Source organism: Rhagoletis pomonella, unplaced genomic scaffold, assembly GCF_013731165.1.
Source record: "Rhagoletis pomonella isolate Grant_MI unplaced genomic scaffold, Rhpom_1.0 Rhpom_scaffold_00005, whole genome shotgun sequence".
Taxonomy (NCBI): Eukaryota; Metazoa; Arthropoda; class Insecta; order Diptera; family Tephritidae; genus Rhagoletis; species Rhagoletis pomonella.
In genome coordinates, this window is record NW_023458559.1 from 74,778,820 (window position 1) to 74,787,747 (window position 8,928).

Sequence of the window (8,928 nt, forward strand, 5' to 3'; positions counted from 1 at the left end):
AGGCGTTTCCTGCAGGGTAGCTACTGAGCACACAACATGCATATTTCGTAACGACTAAACAGCAATTAGTGCCGCGCACTAAAATAAAGCTTTCTATGCTTTTTCCTTAACTTGCGAAAATATAGGGAGCTTACGTTAAAAGCTTTTCGTGCTTCGCGATGCTGCTGCTTATGGCCACAGAGCGCACCGAGTTCGCAAACGATTTGCTGCCGTCCTTGTTCTTCAAATGATTTTTAAGGCCAAGTGCAAATGACGAGCCAAACGTCTTCACAACGGCAGGCAGCTGTTCATGAAATAAAAGTAATTGTGTTAGTGTGTGTGGGCGAAAAAGGCAAAAAAGCACCAAAAAGAACGTTGGGAATGAGAAAACTTTACTTTAATATTGGCATATTCTCTTTTGCGCTGTGTTTCGTGTATACAGAACGCATACGCCGCGTGCACCCCTCGACTCCAGCAACCTTCAATCAGCAGCAGCAGCAGCAGCAAAACCTTCCCCAAACAACAATGCTGCGTTGCGCATACAAACACATCCTCATTGCTTCCAAGTTTTATTGGTGGTTCTATTTTGTAAGCTTTTTTTTTGTGTGCGCCCGCCTGTGTTCTTGTTCTGGCACACTGTGTTTCTGTGTCGTAGCCGTCGCGTTGTTGTGCTTGTTGTTGGTGTTTGCTACTGCTGCGCCCTATCTTCTGCCTTCTGTATTCTATCTACTGCCTTCTGCTAACTTTTTGTTTTATTCTGTCTTCTATCGTCTATCGCACATTGTCGACTTTCGTGCACGTCTCGTATACCCGCCATGACCGTGTACCCGTTTATATTATCCGTTCGCTTTGCAGCATTTGCGTTCGTCGCCTGTGTTCCCGTTCCGTTCGCATTCGTGTCAGTCGAGATTGAGAGTGCGAATTTGGCCTACAGACCTAATTTTACGTCTGCAGCCAAAACAAACCCAATTAAATACGTTAAATTAGTGCAAAATTAAAGTGAAATATATGAAATCACCTAAATTAGGTGCTGCGTAATGCGATGTGACAATAAATAAATGCGAAAAATGTACAAAATACGCAATAAAAGCGAACAAATTCGCTGGTGATAGTACATACATATGTGCAAATTGCACAATTGTAGAATTTTTTCCTATACTTCTAAAAAAAAGTACACAAATTGAAGCAAAGTGAAGAAATGAAGCAGCAGCAGCAGCAGCAGTGTCTTGTGTATGTATGTATGTACATATGTATGTATGTATGTATGCATGCTCATATGTATGTATGTTCATGTGTAGTATATTTATGCCCATAGTGTGAAGTGATTTGAAGAAGTGCAGGGGAGAAGTAGTGCAGTGTGCTAAAGGAATTATCGCGTTCGCGTTCGGGAGCAGCCGCGAAGTTAACGCAAGTGTACCTACATACAATAAAACATAAAGAAATACATAGTGTAGTTGGTATTGCGAATAATGTGCCTTGTTGTTGTGGTTGTTGTTCTTGTGTCATAGCTATTCGGTGTAGAGTGGGACTATTCCCCGTATAGGCGAGCGAACGTTCCTCCCACTGCCCCGTGCACCTTTTTTTACATTCACGTACCTACCGCACCGCTTGCAGCTGTGTGTATACGCTGATGATGATGTTGAGGTCTTGTGGGTATGCTAGCGGTGGCGACGTCGGACGACGAGACGATAACTAGTTGCGACCGCTGCTACAGCTGCAAGCGATTCGTAAGATATTTTTTCAACTTGGACTGCAATTTGCAATCCCATGCTGGAGCTTTCACAGCAGTGCGGGATTAATGTGCTCGTGTGATTTTTCTGAGTGTGTTAATAAATATATGTATCGAAATTGAAGAAGAAAACGCGTAGCCAAAAGGAAATTGAAGCCGCAATTAGTCGTTTTGCTTTTGCAGCAGCAACGGAAGTCATATTCATCCGCCGCGGTGTACCAAGTGTCCAAATGTAATTCATAAAAGTACCTATGTATCTAATCAAAAAAACTAACTAAGCAAGGGTTTGCATAATTTTCGTAGACTGCAGCACGCTTTTCAAGTTCAAAGCAACCGTGCATGCACGCGTATACACATACATATGTATGTATGTGTAGGAGCGGGCACGGAAAACCCAGCTGTGCTGATTGACGCTCCACTCCAACATAGAGGCATAAATGCATTTGGAGCAGCTCTAAATTCAGCTACGCACTAGTAGAACGGTGGAGGTAATAAGAGTAACACTTTATTGAAAAAATAGAAAATAGCAACTTCAAAAACGGGAATCGAAACTTGCATTTGCATCAAACAGCTTCCATACTTTAATGGCAGCGCATAGACGAGGCCTCAGTATTGCGAAAAAATCACTATAAGGTACAGGAATAGCGAACTGCGTGTGCTGCGTGCGTTCGTATCCGTGACCATGTAGTGTGCATACATATTTACGTATCTCTTGCCCTATTTGCTGCTGCACACCGCACTGATACAGAACAATAAAAAGCACACACAAAAAAGAACAAGAAGAGGCAGCAGCAGCAGAAAAATAAGAGGAAGCAAGTTTTTGCAAAAAACGGAGGGGTCAGTGCGGAAATCTATTATTTGCCATTCACTTCGTTCTGAATACACACACACATACACCAAAGCAGTGAGCTTTTACAAGTTGGCGCACTACATACTGGCGGAAACTGTTGCTTGAATGGAAGACGGCAGTGAAGGCGACGGCGAGACAAATCACGAAGCAAAAGTGGAAAATAACAAGCGTTGGGAGCACCTACCCCTCCATATATGAACAAACAAACATACATACATTACCAAACAGATCGCAAAAGCACACTTAGCTGAAGTGGAACTGAGTAAATGTGATTGTTAGTTGGTGCGTGCATAAGCGAGATAGCAAGCGTAACGTTTACTCTGTGAGTCTGAAAGTGGAAGTAGAATTAGCAATAGCACAAGCTGTCGACTAGAATCGCACGTCGCATCGCGTCGCCTCGTTTACGCTGTGTGCGTGTGAACGTGTGTGTTTTGTTGTTGCCGGTAGTCGCCAACAATCTTAAGTGAGAACTGCGCCCCAGTGCCTCCACTTCGGCAGCGGTACCCCTAAAAGTGCTAGTTTCGTCATCCTCCAACATTACTACATCACCTAACCTACCCAGCAGTGAATGGAATGCATTCCGCATTGATGCCTCAGTGATGACAAGTAATAGCATTTGATTCCGCTCTCGATTCTATTTCTATTGAAGTATGCATGGCATTTAACATTGCGTGACATTGGCGGTAAGGTGTGAGGGCTTCTGCTGCATTACCTTTCATTAACGCAGAAATGTCATGCTTTCTGCATTACCTCTAGCAAGCATTACGCTCAAAGTAATACAGAATGTTTTAAAGAGTAATTCGGAAATTAAGTACTAGACTAATATTTGGCAGAAAAAGTGAAGCTTATGTGAATATTTCTATAGAAATGTCTAGCAACACATTTTTATCAAAATGTAATGCATACAAAATAAGGGTTCGCCATCAATTGCCTGTCAATCGATGAAAGTATGTACTTCGAAAAAAAGAAGCAGTTCAAGCATATTGTAAAGCGATTGCATTACTTTGGAGTCGACTCTGGAGTAGAGTCCGAACGATTAGTCGGCATCGGCATCGGCCGTTTCTGCCCTATTCTTTTTACTTTTTCCGCAATTTGAACAAAAATTAATTAAAATTTAAGACTGTTTAATCATATTTTTTAGAATTTTTTAAGTACGAAGTTTTTTTAAATTTTAGTATAATGAAAGTGGAAGTTTGAAGTAGCTAGGTAAGTGTTGATTTTTGACAATTTTATGTTCACGCATTTTCTTCCAAACAAAGTTTGTTCGAATTTTTTTTTTGTAAGGGTGGAAGCCGCAAAACTTTCCACAAAAATATAAATCCAAAAACCAATAGTAAGTCCTATTACTTAAAATTTGCACTTCATTAAAATAAAATTGAATGGGCTGCAAAAATGCATACTCACAATGTTTAAAGAAAAAGTTTTAAATTTTTACTAACATGGTTTCTGTTAGATAACGAGCTACACTTTCACAAAAAAAACTAAGCAACATTAAATAAATGAAAGGAAAATAGCCAAAGAATGCTAAAATGTCGTTACTAATCGCTGAATTCCTAAATCCTTCGGGTTATTCTCACTGGATTTTTAAATTGTTTACATTACAAAAATACTTTTATCATTAAAAACCCACGGTTACTGTTTATTAAGAAGGTGTATTCAATACAACAGCTTTATAGTTAGCAGAAGCTTGCATATTTTTACTACTACATATGAGTACAACTAAGAAGTATAAGAAGCATTTGCATTGGCCAAAAATTGGGTATTGGTCGGACTCTACTCCGGATTTGGTGACTTTCTCATGCAATCGCATTTTCGCTGTTGGGTACTTACCTACCCAGCTATATACATTTTTATACTCGCATAGAATTCGCATCGTATGCTTTAATTTCGCTTTTGCTGCTAAACATTTGTCTTCTTCAATCATTTTCTTACTCTTTCGCCTTTTTCGATCTACAATTCTACACTTTTACTTCTTGGCACAGCTTTATCGCATATTTTAGATCGCGCTGCGTCCCGTCCATTTGGCCTGCCAACCAAATATCGGTGTGCCAATTAAAAACAACAAAAATCACAACAACAATAATAGAAAAACAACTGCAGTGCCATCACCATTGTCTTCATCCCTGCCACATTGTTGCTGCTGTGGTTGTTGTTCGCTCCTACATACATATACATACATACATACATATGTATGCAGAATATCCAGTTTTGTGCTCCTCAACATAATTCTTATTGACTTCTTTACATACGGTGCGCACAAATGTGATATTCTTGCGAAATTTTCATTGTATCCGTTTCCCACCGCGTTCGCGTCGTTCACACTCGATTTCGTGCAGTAGGTACGTCTGACGACTGCTTTGCTTGCACGTACGCATGCACTTGCATGTTTGTTTGTTTGTTCGGTTCTTTGTTCATTCTTCGCTGTTGCTTGTTGGTACATCCGTCCGTCGGTTTGTCGTCTCGTCGGTGTGTGCGTGTTTGTGAGCGTAGAAATAGTAGAATAAGAAGAAAAAAAAATACGAAAACAAGAAAACAACTTGGCGAGCACTTTTGCTTTCGGTCCCAACTGGATTTCGTTAGCCGCTTCTTCTTCTGCTTCCTCCTCAATATCTTCACATTGTTATTGCATTTGTGTTTCGCAGTTGCTATTCGCTTTCGATTTGCCATTTTATTATTATGTGTTGCCTCGGCGTGCTAAAATAAGCCAGAATCAATGTGAAAAATAAACGAGAATAGAGTGGTAGAAGCTTCGTCGATGTCGACGGCGAAGCCAGTGCTGACAACAGTAGCAATAATAACTAGTGCTTTCCAGAGATACTCGCATTATAAGGTAAGCGCTTTGTTTACTTGACTCGTTTACGAACATTTTTTGTTTTATTACAAAGCGGTTTAACCCTTCCGCTCCATGGGTTTTCGCACTAAGTTCAGCAGTGGAATTTCGACAATCGCGATGCTAAGTTTTCGTGACCAAAATTCTCCAACAGGTCTATTCTGCACGTTATCGATAATTTTCTAAACGGAAAATTTTATTACCAAACAATGTTACCACTTCTTGTCACTGCGATTCTTGGTCAGTCAAAATATTTAGCAATTTTGCTATGACGATAAATATCTTTAAATCTTTAAAGACTCTTATATTGAGACTTATATTATAAAAGTCTTTTCATAAATTATGAGTGCGAAATGTTTCAAGTCTTAAAGGAGGGGGCTTATTCAGCACCATTTCGGGATTACTTCGGGACCATTTCGGTACTAGTTGGAGGCCAGTTCGGGGATAATTGGGGACGAGTTCGGGCAAAGTTTGGAACTTGTTGGGGCGTATTTTGGGACCAGTTGGCGCTAGTTGTGTACAGTATAATCTATATAATCCCGAACTGGTCCCAACTAAGCTTCAACTGGCCCCAAACTACTCCCCAACTCTTGAACAAGCCCCGTCTTTTAAGACTTAAAAAAGTTTTTCGCACTCATAATTATTATGAAAAGCCTTATAATTCAAGTCTCAAAATAAAAGTCTTTAAAGACTTAAAAATATTTACCTCAATGACAATTATTGTGAAAAAAACGTTTATAATATAAGTCTCAAAATCTCTGATAATTATTAAGAAAGGACTTTTATAATATAAGTCCTCGAATAATAGTTATAGATGACTCGAAAATTTTTATCTTAATATAAAATTTTTGTTTGACTTTTATTCTTTTCCCTTATAATATTTATGTCTCTGGTTATAACTCTTATCGGCGAAATAAAAAATATTTTTCGTGTAATAACTGTCATGAATCAAAGTATTCGTTAAAGTTCAGAGTTCGGGAAACGTTTTCAATTTGTAAATTCGAGATAACAGTTATTGTTGGTTCCTACTCAAAAGCCTTTCCTTGTAGTAGTTAAATTGCTCCTTACAGGTCAGTTCGCCTGTCGCGGCTACCAGCGCACAGTGGTTCAAAACTGGAATTTAATGTTCTCAATTCTTAATTAATTAAAGCTTATAATATCTACAAGAGACCAGTTGAGCCCGATTTTTGAATTTTCATTTCTTTGCATTAAAGATTTTAGTACAAAGTGAAGAAAAAGTAGTAAGATTGAAGAAAATCGATTCTCCTGTTCCAGCTGATAAATGTTACATAATAAAAACTAGATAAAAACAATTATACCCATTATACATTATACCATTATTATACCCAAAACAAAAGAAATTCCAAAAAATTTAAGTGTTATAAAAAAATTTCTTCAAAATAATTTTTTTTTATTTCTTAGATAAGTTTTGTTTATATATAGTTTTATAGATAATGAAATTTTAGTATGATAAAGTTCAAGTTTCAAGCGGCTAAGAAAGAAAGAAAAAATTATTAAAAATGAACTTGCAACTTGTACTTTATTATACTAAAATTTAAAGATCTTTAAAACTGCATAATCAAAATTTTTCTTAAAACTCGAAACAAATTTTGAATTTGGTGAAATTTTTTTTAAAACAATTTAAATTTTCTTGTGAATATTTTTTTTTCGTCTGGGGAACCCTAAAATTGTTTTCGACTAAGTTTAATCGTGTAACATTATTAATTGGAACAGGGGAATCGATTTTCTTCAACATTGCTACTTTTTCCGCGCTTTGCACTAATAAATGTAGTACAAGGATATGAAAGTTCAAAAGGCGGGCGAAACTATTCTCTTGCTAATTATTAACTTCCATTAAAACAAATAAGAAACAATTAATCAAATCGGTTGAAAAATGAAGGCTCCAGTGAATTATGAGCAGCTTTCCAGTTCCACTTTTGAGCCACCGTGTATCGTTGGCTCCTTTTGAACTTTCATAAATTTGTTTAAACGCACCACCTTTAACGGGACGAGCACACCAGATATAGAATTAATGCCTTCAAAACCAAGGCAAAAATATTCCCTAAAAGGTTTTGCACTAATAAGAATATTGTAAGAATTTTGGCGGTTTTGTTTATTTATATTTTTATAACTTTATCTCAAAATTTTCGAAAAATATTTAAAAATAAAAATACCAAAATTTGGAATAAAATATTTATCCCATTTTGTACCTGAAAAGGAAAGAATATCTTTCTTTCTTTTCTGTGCCTTCAGGAAAAATACTTTTTAAGAAAATTTTTATTGTTATCAAAATTATAATAAACTTCCCAGTTATTAGAAAAAATGATTTTCTTGAGAAAAATTATTCTCACAAAAAATATAAAAAATAAGAAAACTAAAAATTTAATTTTTATCAAAACTATAATAAACTTACTATTTATAAGAAAATATATTTTCTTGAGAAAAGCGCAAAAATAGAAAAAGTACCAAAACCTAAAGAGTCAATTTTTTGGTCAATCATTATTTTGGAAATTTTTTGGTGTAAAAGAAATTATTTTTCGAAAAGACAAATTTGTTTTAATAAAAGATAAATTTGTTTTTATAAAAAAAGATACAATTTTAAGCTTACTTATGATGATTTAATTTCTTCCAAAAAATGTTATTGTTGTTTGATGTTACGCTCAACCCTGTGAAAAGGTTTTTTGCCTTCCAGTCCTTGTCACGCATTTCATAATTTTGCCGTTTTAAACTACCATCTGATTTTCTGGGCAACCATCTCCCTTGACAAAGCTTCAGAGGGCAGAGAATGAGCTTTTTTTGCCTTACAAGAGTGTGAGTCGAAATTGTTTGGTAGAAACGGAATCCCCATTAGACTTAATATGTACATAATATAATTTCTTCTTTTGGAAAAAATTAGGGTTTTAAGGATTTCAGATAAAAATAAACATTTGGAAAAAATATATATTTTAGTAAATTTATTTAAATAAACTATTTAAATAAAATGATGAAATAAAATTTTTTATGTACCTGAAAGAATTGGCCTCATGCATAACAAGTGTGCTCGAGATTTGACTGAATTTCATCCAGTGATAAAGTGAGTTATAGCTCAAGGATTTGTACTGAAAATCGAGTCAAAGCTTAAGCTTTAATATTAATAATTTTTTTGAGAAAATTATCAAACAAATTGAGAAAAATATTATTTTTTCTAGATTTTTTAATAAAATAATTCTTGAGGTAAGCATATTTTTAACAAATAAAAAGCTTACCGAAAATGGAAAAAAATAATTTTTGTTAATTTTTTTTGTAAAAAAAATATTTACTGCCTCATTTTTGTTTAGATATTTTTATAGAACAAAAAAAGACACATTTCAAACTAAAATTAATTGTAAAAACAGATATTTTTAAAGCAAGCTTTCTAAATATGAACGAATTCGGACCATAAATACTGGTTTATCAAATATATCGACTCGTGCGCCACCTATCGGCAAATTTTTAGAGAGAGAGTAGAGTTGGCATTTTTTATGCATGTACATGCTAAATATGAACCAAATCGGACTATAA

The 8,928-nt window shown here is 35.8% G+C and overlaps 1 protein-coding gene across 1 annotated transcript in view; it reads left to right on the forward strand.

Annotated features, from left to right (window-relative positions):
• The first annotated feature begins 699 nt into the window (after positions 1–699).
• Positions 700–8,928, forward strand: part of LOC118740214 (putative mediator of RNA polymerase II transcription subunit 26) — a 19,764-nt gene continuing 11,535 nt past the window's right edge. The window contains exons 1-2 of the mRNA XM_036471712.1: positions 700–1,209; positions 5,201–5,388. The gene's annotated coding sequence lies outside the window, so the exon portion shown is untranslated. The remainder of the gene's footprint in view (positions 1,210–5,200; positions 5,389–8,928) is intronic.